Consider the following 18,605-nt stretch of genomic DNA (forward strand, 5'->3'; position numbering starts at 1 on the left):
AAGTGATCGCTTGCTGTGTCGAGATATGACTGGCAAATTTTCGGCTAACACGGTGCTGCTAACCTGACGTATCCAACCTCGACAGTTGCTCTTTTCCACACCTGTAGTGTTGGAGCCACTAAAAAGTTTGAACTGAGCAAAACCGCCATACGAATTAATATCTAGATGGCCAACCAATATTTTGTAATTCATTGGAATTAATCGGAAGCTCGAATTATCACGAGTCTACTGTATCTTCAAAACATTGCAGTGCAGTTTGAGGTATCTTGCGGGCCATGAGACATGCGATGGCAATCTTTGCGCTGATTGAATTCTCAATGACTGAGTTTACTGCTCTATGATTTGTTGTCTAATTTCGTATTTGCATTGTGTCTACAATTGCCTTGTACATGAGATGCTTCTCCACCCGGGTTCTTTTTTAATGCTTAACCCCTCTCATGCCTCAGCCCCTACAGTCGGGTACAACTGGAGATTGAAGCGGCTTTTCCCCATCAAAGGACCCCCTCCGGCCAATGGTGTCGGCCGATTCTCATGAGCCTGCTAGGGTAACAGTGCAGGGAGTGGCTGATGAAAGGTGATAGTCACCCTCCTTCCATGGTCGGGGATAGTCCCCTCCCTGCTTTGTCACACCACTCTCTGCATTGTCACGCTGGCAGTTCATGAGGCTCGGCCGACGCCATTGGCTGGAAGGAGGCCCTTTGTCGGGGAAAAGCCACTTCCTTCTAGAGTTGTATCCGACTGTAGTAGTGCAAGCTTTCAAGGCACCTTGAAAGGTTATACTGCAGGCAAGAGGCTTTGTCGTCTTATTTTTGAGCAGCTTCATTTCTTTTGAGCAAAACAACCTATGCATGACAACTTATGCGCACGCGAGACTTAAGTTGTCAAACCAGAAAGAGGAAGGCCTTGGGAGAAGCAAATCATGTGACGGAGTAAGCACACCTCGCAGTTTGCAGGCTAGCCAGTGTGGGTGTGTGCGCGTGTGCGTGCACGCACTGCGGCAAGTTCCAGTGTATATAGGTACTCCGGAACTTTCTCTTGAGTGGGGGGTTAAGACATCAAGTGTATTTTGTTATTTATTTATTTAATGCTCATTTATGTATTAAATTTTATATTTTCATTATTTTTTATTTTTCAATGCTCAAAGGTTGATGCAAACTGTCACGTTGTGGTGAGGACACTTCAGCAGTCAGGAAGACAACGAAAAGGCATCCAAAAGAAACTGTTTAAGCGGCTGACTCGCGCCCACTAACAACTGAATGACTCGTCGGTCATTGAAATGAAAGCCTGCAGTTCTTGGCCACGCTCAATTTAAAGCTGGCAAGGAACCTTCTAGATAAAGAACCAAAAGCAGCTACAATGATCTGGGAAAATGTGGAAGCATTTGCATGTGGCCACGATCATTGATAAGTTTGGTTGCTTCTCTCATTACAAAACAAAATGTTAAAGCCACGTGCCAGCAGTTTTGAGTGCAAAGATTCACGGCAATATAAAACGAACTGAAATGGGAAACTTCATAGATGGGAAGCTTTAGGCTAGAGGAGTGATCAATTCATTGAAAAAGTTTGTACATAGTTTTTTTTTAATTTGCTAATCATGGCACGGGTCAGACAGTCGACTTCTGTTGGGACATGACTGGTTTAGGTTACTCATATACGAAGTGCTTTACATCTGGCTACAAAGCCAAGTAGCTCAACCCCACTGCGATTTGCATTAAAAGAGTCCTAGAACTGAAGTGTTTCAATTGCCAGAAATCTGATCCAATTGCAAGCAGTTGGAGAACGAGGGGGGTGACCCCCGCCCTGTTTTGGGGTCCCCGAGTGCATATAAGGACATTAGATTCAGCACATTTCTACACTGCTCCAAAGAGTTTCTTACATCCTTCCTCTCGTGTAGTATCCGGTTAGGGCAGGCAAGGCTTTGTTCACATCAGTGTCCATAAAGTAAAACCTTGTTAATTCGGTTCCTATTAATTTAAATATCTGATGTGCAGCCCTGGCCAGTGTCAATGTATGTCAGTGCATGGAGTCAGGTGCTTGTTAAGGGGACAAGCAGGTCTTAAATGGAAGTTATTATATGTCATAATGAAGTTATGTGTGCATACATATTTATTGCTGCTGTTTTCCAAATATAATTATTCTCACTATACCTCCATTAGTTCCCATGTTATGGGGAAATAACAAGCCTAATTAGGTATTTCTTACAGGTAATTAAGACACTTACCTTCAATGTTTTTGATTTCAGCTGAAATGAAGCTGTAGCAAAAGGCCTACCTTGCAGAGCTGTGATATGTGTATTATTCAGATATATCGTTATATAAAAAGGTTCAGTGATGTAATTAGATAATTAAGTGACAGTGTGGTTCAGAAAATTTGGCATATTCAACTCAGCAAAGAAATAGCATAGCTCCATAGTTCAGTCCTTTCTGAACTCAGTGGTATAAGATTGATTGGAATTGCATGATAAAAATATAACGAAAACTTCCGTAAGGCTAAGGCTAGTCATCTTGGCAAAAAAATGCGAAGTTAAGAAATCTTATTTGAAGTTGCTCGCCATCCATTCAGGGGTTGTTATAGAGACATCAGGAAATGGCGGAATGCGGACGATTTCACAATAGCAAGTAAACTAGGCTGTAAGGAAGAGCGCCAGCTTTCAAACAAAACCAAGATGGCGGCCATCGGGGACGCCGTTGCGGGAAACGGCGGGCGCGAAGTTCAGATGCATGTGCTCCGAACTCACCATTTTGGCGCTTTCTAGGCGTCAAAATATATAGATTTTATAGGAGTTGGAGGTCAAATGATATCTTGAAACTTTGAAAGTAGGTGCTCTACAGTATATTGAATATTAATATGGCATTTATGAAAAATCAAAATTTTCACATTTTTCCCCCTTTTCAAGACCCGTGTCTCCCCTTAACCCTTTCAGGCGCAGTGATTCCATTTGGAATCGCCAAATTTAGGGGCCACCAGTCTTGCATTGAGCGCTGAAAGTCCTGCTGTTTTTGCTCCGACATATTTTAGGGGCCTTTCACATGACTGACATATGCTAGTACGTAGGAAAGGGATATAGAAACTACTTATGCTTTGCTGTTGCCATTGCATGGTGCCATGTCCTCCCTTGCATCGTGTAGAAGAAGAAAGTAATTTTTGTTTTTCTCTAATCATGTGTAAGCCCCACATTACTCCTTGAGAATAAATTTTTTCGGCTAAACACATCTACAAACTATAAAATATTTTTGCAAATAATGATGATTCTTAATGGAATCTCTGGGACCTGGAAGCCCTATTGTGGAATAAGCAGCACGGTCATATTTAAGAAGCCTCCTACTGCTTGTGTTATGTAAACATTTCCTCTTTGTAGTCCATACTTAACAGTAAACGTCTCTTCCAAAGAAGGCGTGTAAATTCAGTGCAAGGCAAGCACTTTTCATACGGAAAAGGACGAAGTTTCAAGTGCAGCCCACCAGACGTGCTGAGGTGTCGATTCATTCGATGGTGAAGAAATAGCATTCATCGCACGTAGATCAGCAAAAAACAACAGCTCAAAGGCAAAGCATAACACAAAAGAATTTACCCTATATAGAATATCGTCCATGCCAGCAAATTGAAAACTATAGGACGATGCAGACCCAAATGATAGCTCAACTGCACCCAAGGTTGAAAGCCTTATAGCTTTCAACCTCTGAAAAGTCAATTAACTCACCCAACAGTTCGTGTTGTGCAACCAGAAAAGGAGCATCTTCACAGCACGAATACTTCAAACGCTTCTACATCGACTAAATCTTTGAGATATTCACATTACAAATTTTTAGTTTGTGCAGCTAGCAGATGCTGTGAGCTCGGGGCTGGAAATCTCGATACTGGCAGCGTGATTGCCCTGTTTCTTACACGGCATGTCTCAAAAGAATCAGTGCTTGTCTTAACCAACGCAAGAATTCCACTTACATAGGACCGCACACAGTGAGAAAATAACAGAGGTGCAAGCTGTGCGTCATGTCATTCCTGCGTATTCTTGGTACGAACTGTGACATCCTCTACTCCAACACAAACTAGTGAAGTATTGGAGAAGTTGATAATTGAAGTATCAAGCAAAATCACAACAACTAAGTACTTCGCACTGCCTAAGTCCAATGATTCCATTTGGAATCATGCGAAAAAAACTTGAACCGACGAAACGTTGATTTTCTGATGTTATAGAATTATCCTCCTCCTACATATGCTAGTTTCTGGATACGTTATTTTATACTGAACAATTTTAATTTGGGCCGGAAAGGGTTGATTCAAATGCTGGTGGGCTTGCATCGGTTAATTCAGATGGACTCCTGATAGGAGGCTGCGCTGAGGTTGGACTTGTACAGCCAGCAATTTTTCAGATAGCCCTCTCTTCAGTAGGGGTGTGCAAAAATTCAAAATTTTCTAATAGCAAATCAAACATTCTCCTGTTTGATTCGTTGACAGAATCAAATTTCTTATTATTTAAAATAATAAGAAATGAAATAAATACATCCTCAAGTTTCCCAATAATTGGAATGAAGTTCGATTAAGACACTTCGTAGTTGTTTGCAGCGACTGTTTCAAAAAACGGCCCAGCCTGCCACTGCACAGGAAGCTGCTGCAGTAGGTCTACTTGTAGATAGCTCAGCACCATGATGCGGTGATGCAATGTTAGATTGTTGGATGTCGTGATTGGTACCAAAAGGTAATTTTCTTATGCGCGTAACATCACAGTCATAGGGTTAAAAAATAGTTTGGTTTATTTGGTTTATGAGGGCTTAACGTCCCAAAGCGACTCTGGCTATGAGGGACGCCGTAGTGAGGGGCTCCGGAAATTTCGACCACCTGGGGTTCTTTAACATGCACTGACATCGCACAGTGCACGGGCCTCTAGAATTTCGCCTCCATCGAAATTCGACCGCCGCGGCCGGAATCGAACCCGCGTCTTTCGGGCCAGCAGCCTAGCGCCATAACCACTGAGCCACCGCGGTGGCCCGGTTAAAAATTAGTGAATTCTTGTTGCCTACCTTCTAGTGGAGATTTGTTGCATCTTTTGACAGCTATAGCTATTACTTTTTAAGTTACAATGCCGTACCACAGTGCTGCTGCTAGCATTTTTGTTGTTGTTTTGGGTGATGATCGGGTAAAAATATTTGAGTTATATTAAATTCAGGGTTATAGCAGCACTATTCGTATTTAATTCGGCTACAGTGCTATGCTATTGGTATCCGATTTGGTCTTGAAAAAAATGCTATTCAAATACCTCTACACCTCAAGCCCGAATTGCATGGTGCAGTGTTCCTCTCACACCTCCGATGTGCGCACTACAGCAGGCATGATGACAATCGAAGGGCCCCGTCTCTGAAAAATAGTGCAGCCGCATAGTTCTGGTTTCGCTTTTATGAGCTTCATGCCACTCCATTGCTGCTATCTGCCACGCATTAGCCAGCCAGCTGAGTGCAGCGATGCGTTGCTGGTCTTTTCTTTTACAGCGAGAACAATTACCAGGGCGTAATTCTGCTGTCTCAATGGTACAATGCCCAAACTTCCAGTTTCGCTTTCCCGCTTGTCCCTCAGCTTTTTAAACAGCGATTTGGCTTGAAAGCATCTTATAATGCAATGACAAAAAGTAACACACACCCAGGAGTAGATGATAAACGATTTTCATGTTAATTCTTGTTTGAAAAAAAAAAATGAAAAATAAACTATGATTTCAAGCGAGGAAACCTGGAACTGCTGCTGTTATGCATTCAAAAATGCATCGCTAATCCATTGCACCACAGAACCGATCAGAATAAATGCTTGTAATAGTGCTGTTATTCATTCTAATGAAATTTCACACATTTGCCACTAGATAGTATTGCGTAACCAGAAGCTGTGAGGTACCGTTGAGAAAACGGAATCTTATATTACCTCCTAGTGGTCGTGTAACAAAGCCCATTGTGGTGGTTGCAGCAGTCCGTAGGTCAAGCGAAACCAGGAGAGAGAGAACAGAAAGAAAAAAAAAGAAGAGAGGAGGAGGAATAAACATCTTTTTGTTGAGGTTGCAAAAGAAAATGAGGGGGGACCCCTAGTCCAGGGTCCTGTTGGCCGAGGCTGCAGAAAGAAGCCAGGCTGGGAGAGAAGGAAGAAGCTGCTGCACAGAACACAAGTTGAGAGAAAGAAGAGAGAGAAAGGGGGGGGGGGGGGGGGGGGGGGGGGGGGGGGGGGGCAGAAAACGGGGGGACATCACAGCTTTTTCCTGGTATGTGGTCTCCAAGAGCCTCTATGCATTTTAACCCCTGTCCAGTGTCCGAACAGCAAGTTTCTGTATTAATGAGGCTTAAATGCATTGAAAACATTCACTCCCCAGGAAACTGTCCATAATTCGAGTCACCCATATTAACGGGGGTTGTATAAATGCGGTACACTCCTATGGGGCAGAAAATTGGAGCCTAACAAAGAGGCTTGATTGAAATTAAGTTGGACACTGCAGCAAGCTATGGAAAGGAAAACAATAAATTTAATGCTATGCGAGACAGGAAGAAAGCAGAATGGATCAGGGAACAAAGTAGTTGATGATGTCCTAGTTGAAATTCAGAAGGAATGGGTGGGCGTATGCAAAGACGACAACTGATAGTCCCTTGGGGTAACAAAATGAATTCGAAGAGAAGGCAAGTGTACCGGTGGGTAGCAGAGTTTTGTGAATGGATGAATTATCCACTAAGATGAGACAGTGAAAACGGCACTTAAGTTTGAGTGTGAAATGAACCTTTGTGTTTTCAAACCTAAATTGTTATGTGAAACATTGACTCATGCTGCATAGTGACAGGCACCATTGTAAGCCAGCAGTTTGAAACGTGCAGTGAGCTTTGTTCAGCATACTAGTGAAACTATTTTGACGAATTTTCTGCTTTTGAAATTTCTTGTAGCCTGAAAATGAAACTTTTGCTATGAAAAGGAATGGTAATAAGAGCTTAACTATAAACAGCTCAGTACAGCACTGCACTGAATGAAACACAAGGGAGCAGCACAACTGTCCATGGATCACATAAGGCTCAGGACATAAAATTTTTTGTTTCTCATGTTTTGTCTTCTATATCCACTTGCTTCTGACTGTTCAGCTTGTGATTATGTCATTATGTGTTTCTTGCTCCGAGACAACCTAGACTGTGCGTACCAAGTTATCATTTTGCGGGAAATATGTTGCCATGGCCAAATGGTTTGTTTTTTTTTTTTACTGACACCATTTTTTAAATTAAAGATGAATGGGAAAAAAGGGAAGTTGCCATAAAAGCTTATTGGACCACACCCGCCACAATGGCTTAGTGGTTAGGGCACTCGGCTACTGATCCGGAGTACCCAAGTTCGAACCCGACCGCGACGGCCGCGTTTTGATGTAGGCAAAACGCAAAGGCGCCTGTGTGCCTGTGCAGTGTCAGTGCATGTTAAGATCCCGAGGTGGTCGAAATTATTCCGGACCCGTCTACTACAGCACCTCTTTCTTCCTGTACAGGTGTCCGCTGACATGTGAGACAGATACCGTGCCATTTCCTTTCCCCAAAAACCAATTTTCAATTTTTCACACTTTCACTTTATTATTGCCATGTTTCTATTATATGTGAGATTACTATAGCGGGATTCAAATGCATAGACAATTTTTATGCATATTTTAATTAAAAAGGAGGTGAGTAGCATATGACAGCGTAGAAATGCAGGAGTGAAGCTGACTAGCTTTTACAAAAATGGCATCTGCTGAAGAGAAGCTTATCTTATAAGGACGGTTATAACACGTCAGCGATCCACTTCATTTTCTTCTGCTGCAGTAAGAAAAACACTGATGTTTAGAGACGAAAGCAACCAAATTGTCTGGATGCCACATTTAGGCCTGTGTGGGTATTAGATAATTACGAATATTCGGTCGAACAGTAAAGTGCTCGATGTACAATTCAGTCCGAGTGTTTGGTATTCGGAATCTCACAGTATTCGTTTCGAGCGAATAATGTTTCTGGAGCTCTTGCTTTGTGTTGTTCCGGTTCAGAGTATCTCCTCCGGGATGGCACAGCGGCGCATGTGCAGCCAAAGCCGAGACTCCGCGCTGTGTGCCTGCGTTCGCACGCATATGCCAGAGCCGGTCTGCGCATGCTCGTGGCACCAAAGCACCAAGACACCTGCCAGGTGTCTGCGGCCGCGTTACCCGTGGTGCGCATGGGCCGTTGCGCATGGGCCAGTGCGAGTGCGTACTGGCTGATTGGTCCTAACAGTGCAGGTGTGCGAATAGCTGGCCGGCGCGTGAAGCCTTGTGGCGTCCTCGGGGCGATCTGCGCATGCATAGTGGCTCCCCGCAGAAGCGAATCACAATAGTGGCTGCAGATCGTGCTATGCTAACTCCCTCTAACTGGAGAACATGCGACTACCTTGACTTCTGCAGAACGAGTCTGAGCTGACTGCAGGTGCCGCAGCCACTCTTCTGCTCGTGAAATTGCGAATCAAGCGTGACGGCCCGAGCACGAGAGGAAGCTAGCACGAGGCACATGGAGATGGGTATCCTTTTCCGAAGCCTGACATGGGGTTGCGCTGGGTGCACGCTGCATACATCTAGCATGAGTTCGTGGAGTCCGTTGCTGAATCTGCAACTACGCAGTCTCAATTAAGACCAGCAGTCAGAGATCTCGTGATTGGTCTCCCACCCACAAATACATCGGCTGCGTGTGTGAGTCGACTCCTCCAATTTCTGATTGAATTTCCGATTGCCATTTTTTGCAGAGCATCGACACAACTTCAGTGAGTGTCACAAAGCTTCAGTGCATTATTTTTTTTTGTGTAAGGTCTTTCATGTTAGAAAAATACATGATTTTGGAAATGCCCATTTGCCGTTCAACTGATGTTCCACCCCGAACCACCTCTCTGTGCTGCTGCAGCTTTTCAGAGCTCCTCGGTGTTGGCGTTTCTCTGCTGTCTAGGAGCGAGTTACCAACGTCAACTGCTACGTGACAATATTGTTCAAAGAAAATTGCTATTCACTTCAAACCTAAAAACCACTATTTGCGCATGCCTAGCTGAATCACATCACTGCTTTCGAACCATTATGGACTTCTACTCATGGTATTGCTATACCTGATTCTCTGAGCCATAGTGTCTCAGTGTTAGTAGATGCTGTGATGACATTTTATGCCTTCACCACATGTACACCTTCGACGCACGTAGACGCCATTTCTGATTGACCTTTCAAGCACAAGGAGGGCATGCTACTCATTCACTGCTGTCCGTGATAGTGCTGACGGTACAGTTGAGCCCAGATATATCGAATTATTGGCTAGATCGAACACATAGTTCATTCCTTTGAAAATCTAACATAGGAAGAGACGTGTTGGATATCGAACTCCAATTTCGCAGTTAATCTGATATATTCAGTGACATGCCGTGCCCCTGTTATTGGTGCTTCTCTTAAACGGTGCTCTTATATCACTTTTCGCATGGCCTTGGGCACATGCTGTTCGCACTAGTGCTGTGGACTGCATGTTGAGGTGAACATGGGGTGTGCTTCAGGTTGACCTTCAGTCTCTTGTAGTCATTTTTCATGCCACAGCACTGTCATGCATTGAAACCGACCTAACTACCCAAAGCTTATCAGCAGCCCTTGCTTTGTGTGGGGAGATTCCCCACAACTCCCGCTGTTGACTGGTTACGCACCGGTTTTCTAAAATGGGTACAAGCCATGGCCCGACCTACTGCTTACGTTGCATGGATTGGGAAAGGAGCCTGCACCGTCAAGTCCCGTCACTGTGGGCTTGAACAGACGCACTTGTTCCCAAGTACTTCATCTCAAAAAAAGCTGAGCAGCAGGTGGGGGGAAATCTTGTACCCATTAGAAAACCGGTGGGTACCCGGCGGCACTGGGGATCGAACCCAGCACCTCCCGAGTGCGAGGCGGATGCTCTACCACAAGGCCATCGCTGCATTGAAAATGCAGAAAAAAAAAATTGGAGGGGACACTTAAAGGTGGAGGGGACACTTAAAGGTGCACTAAAGAGGAATCTGAACTCGTCTTTTTACCGCAGGAACTCTATCTGCACGTTCCTGGCATTCTTAGAAGCTTCAAATTATTATCCTGTGCGGCCGATTCCCCTAATTAAACCGGATTAAACGTCCCGGCTTCCGCCTTTTTTTGAACTGAACGCAATAGGTAGGCGGAGTCAACCAACACGTGGAGAGCTTTTCAGCCAGTCCAGTGGCGGCTTCGCTTTCGCTTCTTTTTTTTTTAGGTTTCTGTGAATAAACAGCTTCAGTCACAGACAATATAGGCGCAAATTAGGCCCACGGAAATAAAAATATACGTGGACTCTGGAAAGCCTGCTACAAAAGATGAAGAGAAAGGCTGTGAGAGCTGGGGAGGATGTCCCTCGAGAAGAGGTTGCCCTACGTGCGCAAGTTGGCCCACAACTTGAAAAAGGTCGCGAGCAGGCATGGTGTGCTGCTTGTTTTTTCAGCCCCAGAAAAGCTCGGAAGCCTTTGCTCTCGTATTGAAAGAGAACGAAAAGAAGAGAGAGGGTGTGGCACCAAACATGGGCGATCGTTCATGAAGTGTGCCGAAGGTGTTGTCTATGAAATTCCCCTCTCGTGCGGCCGCTCCTATATAGGGCAAACTGGGCGCTGCGTTAATGAGCGAATCAGGGAACAGCAGAAATTAAAGGGCAGCAAATTTTCGTTATCACATGATTATTCTCAGGCAACTTTACAAAAGTGTAAGAAACTCTGGGATAGTGTGAAACATGAAAAGGACAATGGCGCAAAGGTTCGGCTCGAACACGACAGGGTTTTCATTGACAAAGGAGCTTTTTTGATAGCAAATCAACGTGACAGTGTGGGATGGAAGAAAGGAATTTTGTTCTGATAATTGTTATCATGATTCATCACATCATACCGCCCACATATAGAATGGTTTGGAAGGATCGTGCTTCACATGGTGGTGGTGTAGCTCTTATTTTTAAAGAAGGAATTGAATTTGTTCCCATGAAAGATTTCCCCAACATAGAGAGCATCTGGTGCAGGCTAAAACTTGGCATTTCTTTCTGTGTCATTGCAGCGGTTTATAGGCTCCCTAATGCCCCTGTCATGTTTCTTGAGTCGTCACAAGACTATGTTTCAAGTAATGTATCTGCCAATGCAAGAGTAATCATTGCAGGTGATTTCAATTTGCCACACGTCCGTTGGGAGTCGCTAGACACAGATAAAATTGATGCTAAAAACTGTGATGCCTTGCTGGACATCGCTTTTAATAATGATCTCACACAAATTGTTAAACAAGCAACAAGGATAGGAGCAACTAGAGAATCAATATTGGACTTGGTATTTATAAGCAGTAAAATAACCGAATATGAAGTGTCTATCCAGGAAGGGCTTTCTGATCATAAGCTTGTCTTAGTCACACCTTAAAACAACTTAGACCTCCAAAACATAAAAAAAGGTGGACTATTTTTGTTAAAAGATTTTTCAAGAGCTGAGGATGAAAGCATCTTAGACTATTTGGAAATGCCTTTAGACTCATTTGATGTGCAGGATGACATCAACACATTGTGGACAAAGTTTAAACGTATTGTCAACTTTTGCCTGAAAAATTTCATTCCCCATCAAATTAAAACTGTCAGAAAGTAGAATCATTGGATAAATCATGAAATTATCCAACTAAAGCGCAAGATAAAATGTACAAAACGCAAATGAGAAAAGAATCAAAATGAAATTTCGTGCCTTTCCTTGATGCTTCTTAAAAAGATGTTGATGACAGCAAAAGAACAATATTTTTGAAAAAAGCGAACAGAATTTGTGAAAACTTCCCCACAGCATTTTTGGCGTCACCTTTCACCCTCGTATGAACAAATGATGTATTTTGAAGTGGATGGTCATGTTATTACTGATCAATCAGAAATTGCTAACGGGTGCAATACTTATTTTCATTCTGTGTTCAGCCACCCTACATCTTCGCCTGAGAATTCTAGTAGCGAAAAGTGCATACCGCCTTCAGATATGGCAGACATTACTTTGTCTGAGCAAGGCATATTTTCCTTCCTGCTTAATTGAGACACGAAAAAGTCTTCTGGTCCCGATTCTATTCCAAATGTGTTTCTTAGACAATATGCCAAATGGGTAGCTAAATATTTACTTATCATATTTAAGGCATACCTAGAGCAGCATTCTTTACCAAATGATTGGCTGCAGGCTAGGATAGTACCAATACACAAATCTGGAACCAAGCACATTCCCGATAATTAGAGACATATTTCTATCACTTGCACCTGTTGCAAGATACTTGAGCATATGTTGGCAAGCTGCTTATGCGACTACCTTGAGGGCAACAACAAGCTAAATCCCAATCAGCATGGTTTCAGAGAGGTTATCTACTGTTACCCAGCTTGTAGAAATGGTGCACGATTTTTCTAAAGCAATAAAGAACAGGGGTCAAGTGGATGCAGTTTGCCTGGACATGTCTAAAGCATTCGACCGTGTCCCACATGATGAACTTACTGGTAGGCTGTTCGAGCTTGGTATAAACAGGATTATTGTACGGTGGATACAGGCTTATCTAAGTAACAGAACCCAGTTCATGGAATTAGATGACGCTAAATCAGACGTCCTGGGGGTACCCTTGGGAGTCCGTCAGGGGTCTGTGCTGGGTCCCTTGCTATTTTTATGCTACGTCAATAATATCGCAGTTTCTATTCCGCCCCATGTTACAGTCTGGCCTTTTGCGGATGATTGTTTAATTTACTCTGTCATTTCAAACCAAGAAGACCAGTTACTACTAAATTCGGCATTGAGCACTGTCAATCAGTGGTGCACATTATCCAAAATGGAAATCAATTATGCAAAAACTTCATTTGTTACAATTTCCAATGAAACCAAAAATATATTTTTTGATTATGAAATAGATGGGCACTATATAACTCAAGTCCACCATTTCAATCTAGGCGTCACTATAACTTCAAATCTAAACTGGCATACACACATCAATACCATATGCTCAAAGGTCGAAACAAAACTGTGGTTGATAAGAAGAAAACTCAAGCTTGCTTCCACAAAAACAAAACTAACAGCCTATCTCGCACTAGTACGACCGACACTGGAATATGCAAGCGTCATATGGGATCCGCATCAGAAAAACCAAATTGACAGGATCGAAAAAGTTCAGAGAGGGGCGGCTAGGTTCATTTTGTCAAAATACAGATTCAGTGACTGACATGCTTCATGAACTAAACTTGCCTCAACTCTCAAAGCGAAGGGAGGTTGCAAGGCTAAAAATGTTTTATCTGTTATATAATAACCACTTCAACTAGAACACAAGCATCTACTTGAAAACAGCGTTATTCTAGAACTGAGAGATCTTCTCACGAAGATCAGGTTGCACCTATGACGGCCCGAATCAATTCTTTTAAATACTCCTTCTTCCCCAGAACCATAGCTGAATGGAATTCCTTGCCTCAGGACCTTTCACAAGCAGACAATCTGCACCAATTTGAAACTTATCTCTCCCGTTATTTAAGCCTATAGAGACCATTTGCCATTGCTGTCATTCATTATGTTCTTTACCTGCGGTTCTGATCCTCAGTGGTCTGAAACCGAACGTATTATTATGAACACTTACGGCTTTATCTGCTGGCAACATGATTGATGATCTCATATAAGTTTGTATAAATTCTGTACTTGTGGCTGTGTGTACTTCTTGAGTTGTATGCATCCACCCTGTAACGGCCTTACGGCTGACAGTATCAATAAATAAAAAAATAAAATTAGATTATTCTATTTACAGTGCGCTGGTAACAAGATTACACATTTTATGATAGGCGCTGAATAGTTACAAAGTATTATCTATTTTGCTTTCGTTGCAAAGTAGATGAGGCCTAGGAATGCCTAGTGAGTGATGCGCTTCCAGCACACGGCGGGCGGCACGTCACTGCAAGAGGTGTGTCACTAGCATAGGCTCAGTATATACTTGTTTCCAGGTTACAGATAAGTTTTCTGTTGCCATTTATGACAAATCAAACTGTTTCACGATCACCTTCGTGTTCAGTATATCTGGGTTTGAGTGTAACTTACATATTCATCTTAGCATCTATGAAAAATTTCTCTTCAATTGGATGAAAGGACATACAGTGACGCTGACTGTTGCCAGTGCCTACATGACAGTGTGTGGGTTAACATGCCAGCTACTGCTGCAGCACTTGCTTTGGTGGCATATGCTTTTTCATGTTCCTTCAAATTGGCGCACACCTTGCTTTACCTGCTGTCATAATTCTTGTACAGGTGCTTATGTGCATGCTTTCTGTGGAATTTTATAGGCGCGCTGTGGAATTTGATAGGCTCACTTGGGAGCTGATAATGTGAAAGAAAAAAAAAATTGGCTGAAATCAACTGCTCTACACAAGTGTTTGTATTCCCCGAGGAGCTGTCAAATGATTACAGCTGCCTGCTTCCGTCATCATTTTCGAGCATGCACTGCTGTGTTGCCGAGTGCTATCTCGAAGAGTCTTTAGAAGTTTCATTTCTCGGTGCAGTTTGACATCATTTTCACTTGTGCTGTATCTAGAGCTGTTAGTTTTGCCGTTCTGCCACAGGGGACAGTTTCTGATGGGAAGTATGTGCTTAATCACGTATGATGGAGCTTCCAAGCTTTGAGCATACGCTGAGCTACGCGGAAAGCGGGCAGCTGGCCGCAACTTTGGGGTCGACAACAAGTGCGTGCACCGGTAGTGTGGTCAGAAGAAAGACCTCGCCGCAACAAATGAGCAGGAAGGCATTCCATTCCTTGGAATGAAGTACTAGGCACTAGATATAGATACAACTATGCACTAGATACAATGAAGCAATTTCCCCAGAATACAGCTTGAAAATTGAATTGAAAAATGTCGCTTTTGGGTAGGGGCCGCACCCCGCCATAATTTCAGGGGGGGAGCCTGACTACGCCTACTGCAGAGCAAAGGCTTCTCCCACGTCTCTCCAATTAACCCTGTCCCTTGCCAGCTGCAGAATATGATTTAATTTGCCTCATCGAAACTTGCTGCATTTAAATTCTGCCTCTAGAATAGAGTAATCTCCAAAAAGTCTTCATAGTTGCAAAGAATTCTCCTTATGTGCTTTATTTGCAGTGAAAAGATTTTTCACTTTTTTTTCTTTGCCATTCTTGGCATCAACAGCAGCGCTACGTGGCATTCACATGCCCACAGGGCTTACAAAACATCCAGCTCATGTTAGCTCTTGTAACACCTAAGCACATCTACTGCATCAAGTACCTCCAGAGTGCTGGGTTCATTTCAGTGTTGCCTAGTGTTGGGCTTGCTGGCTTTTGAGGGTGCAAAGGCGCAGGTGTTCCCATAAGATACTCTTTCAAGGCAAATCCTTTAGGAAAGACATCACGACTCCAAACTTTCTTTTGTGTGCTCAGTTGTAAAGCATCCCATCCCCACCATCTTCAGAGCTCGATGTCCTCTCCAGATTTTGTGGCTGCCGCTTTCTCAAAACAGTTCTCAATATTTTTTTACTGTGTGGCCTTCTGTGGTGCAGAGAGCATTTCCAGACTCAAAACTACCTTTTTTGAAGGTGAAGCAGCAGCTTATAGATCAATCACCACTAGCTGGGCAGTAGTAATTATTCCTTGGAAAGGCAGCTGGGTGATGCAAGTGCAATTTTGTGGGCTAGCTCCAGGTCTGCAATGTGGATTGCAAAGCTGTTGTTCAGAAAAGCACACATACGGCTGTTAGCTTTCGTCACCTTGTGACCTAATGCCTACAGGGTGACCAGAAAATACTGTTATGCGCTTTGAATTATATTTTATTAATTTTGTTTGCACTTTTGAGTAGCAATGTTGTTGTAGTCATTTTCCTTTTGCTTTTTATATATACAACTGCTTTTTTTAAGGCTATTAGTGTGATATTGCTAGGGAAAAATGGTCTCTGAAGAACTACTCTACACTATCGTCAGGTGCCCCAGGCAGAGAATGCCAATTCCGAAGATGCTCAAATTGCTGAAAGTGCAAGTCCAACTCAAGGACAGGACAAAGACAGGAGGCATCAAGGGCCAACAGTAGAGTAAAAGACCTTGAACAACCAGAATCTGGGAGATGAAATTGGCCGTGTGCAAAAAAAATCAAGCAGAATCTCCTGAGAAACATAAGAAAACTCCCTCAGGAGCATGCAAGTCTACCATGCAGCTACTTTTCAAAGAGGGCCTCGGGCTCCAAATGCACAAACTAGCAAAAGGACAGCTGCTCTCCGGGACCAGATGGAGGCCTCCAGACTGGAAACCTGCCACATGATGAAGCACCTGAACCGTGTGAAGCCCCGAACCGGATTCTGTTCAGCGACAAGGTTTTCACTCTTGAATTGGCCTGGAATTCGCAAAATCATTAAGCCTTGCTGCCGAACTGTCCTCTGCCAATTTTGTGTGTAGCAAAAACCCGTTTGACCAAAAGCAACATGGGCTTTGGCAAGATTTCAGGCCTTGAGGAGATGAAGCTTGCTTTTGTGAAAAAAATTGGTCAAAATCAACCCGAAGACACACCGCGAGCTATTCCTGGAGGACGGCGGCATTCCCTGGGCTCAAAAGTATTCAATTAACTTTTACTGGCAGCTTCAGGAAGACTGCATTCCAGCACATGGTGCAGAGCAGGCCCCGAGTAGTGAGAAGCAAATCTCCCCACCTTCTGGACAAAGGAAGTTGAGCCGTCAAATTCCCCCATCTCAGTCCATAGGACTTCACTGTGTAGGGGATGTTGGAGAAAAAGGCTTGCTCTTTCAAGCACAAACCCAACGAATTGCTGAATTGTGATGGCCTGGATCGATACCACTCCAGAAGGTATCATGGCTATTTTGAAGAATTTCGAGAAGTATCTAGGAGCCTGTTTCGAAGCATAACATGGACACTTTGAACTTGAAGTATAAGTTGTACAGAATTGAATGTGCTTTCAGATAAAAAAAAAAGCGTGGCTATTTCATTTGTGCATTGAGAAGTTATGGTTGTTTCGCATTACATTATTTTTGCCACCCTGTACACCCAACCACGGAAATTATACACATTCTTGTGGCGTGTGTAGGCTTGAATTCCTGAAGCACTGGGGCTTTTTGCTGCGCCTGAGTGCCAATGGTAAATGCCTGTCACTGCTGTCTGTGTGGATACGCAGCAGGATGATGATTCAGAGCTTGCTTTGTTCACCACAGTCTCCACGATTTCATTTCAAAACCTGTTTTTGGCATAGAAGCATATGATGAAGTAATGCTCGCTCATCAGTACTGTAGACATGTCTCACCTTGCAGCACTCCGGGAATTCTGCCTTTTTTCTAACCAGGCAGCTTATTCTGGTACACTGGCAGACGTGAGCTTGCCACTCACCATTTTCCTTACATGTTTGGTCTTTAGCCTGTACGACCATTTGCTAATAATAGCAAAGGTTTAAGCATATAGCAGTAATTAGAAACAGTTACATTTCTATATTCAGATTCTTAAACTTTTTACCTGTGTTGTAGAGAGTTGCGGGTGTGATGAAAATTCTCACTTTTATTATAGAAGAAAAACCTCTTTTTCTCTCTTTTTTTTTGGGGGGGGGGAGGGGAGTAAACTCTCCAGTATACAGTAAACTCTCCAGAGTTGTAGCAGTTCTGCATTGTACACTTGGAGTTATGTCCATGCCTGCATTAAAGTTGAGGGGTTGATGGAAGGGCAGCAAGCACCTACCGCATGTTAATACAGTAAGAGCTCTTTGATTGAAACCCCGTTAATTCGAAAATACGGATAATTCGAACTGCCAGCTCGGTCCTGGCTGGTGCCCATGTAAGTCAACGGCATTGTATGCATGCTAATTTAAATGCTGTAGGTCTCGCGCCAGTTAATTCAAATGGGCTCCCAAAGGAGAGGCTGTGTCCAGGTATGACCGGTGTGGCAAGCATTTGTCCAAATGATCCCACTCAAGCCTGAATTCCATGCTGCAGAGTTGCCCACGCACCTCTGACATGCGCACAATAGCAGGCGTGACGAAAAACAGACGGCCATATCTTACAAGAACAGTTACAGCATAGTTTCGGCTTCGCTTTTCCGAGCTGTGTGCCGCTTAGAGTGCCAATTAGCGCATCGCTAGTCTTTTTTGCCCCCATTTTTTTCTCACCGCTTCAGCATGCCACTTAGCGTTTCTGTTCGCGTGGTTCTTCTGTTCTTTTCCGGTGCGCCAAAACTGCGCACTAATCGCTTTCCGTTGGATGTTTGTATGGTGAAGCTCCACAGCTACGTTGTCACACCGTGAAGGATGCTAACCGGACCCTTACCACTTTGGAGCAGTTCTGCTTCGATGCTCCCCATAGTATGCACGTAACAAAGCATTGATGGAAATGCGAAAAACGGTCACTGTCGCACAGTTTTCATCTCAAAAGCAAGCAACCATTGCCTAGCCTTTCACCAGGTATTTACCTTGATGCAAGTAGTTCGTAACAGTTTTTTTGGGGTAATTTGATAATTTTGTTTTAATTTCAACGTTTTTCCTGTCTATTGAAGTTCGGATTAACAACTGTAATTAAATGTCTCAGCCCTGGTATGGGTGCCTTGCTAACAATTGTGATCACTGCATAATGCCTTTCTGCCATGCCTGCATTGTGTGAC

At 43.4% G+C, this 18,605-nt stretch overlaps 1 protein-coding gene across 7 annotated transcripts in view; it reads left to right on the plus strand.

Moving 5' to 3' along the window:
* The window catches only part of LOC144114790 (uncharacterized), a 126,738-nt gene that overhangs the window by 93,087 nt on the left and 15,046 nt on the right, over positions 1-18,605 (plus strand). The window lies entirely within an intron of this gene.

Source organism: Amblyomma americanum, chromosome 1 (assembly GCF_052857255.1).
Source record: "Amblyomma americanum isolate KBUSLIRL-KWMA chromosome 1, ASM5285725v1, whole genome shotgun sequence".
In the NCBI taxonomy this organism is placed as follows: domain Eukaryota; kingdom Metazoa; phylum Arthropoda; class Arachnida; order Ixodida; family Ixodidae; genus Amblyomma; species Amblyomma americanum.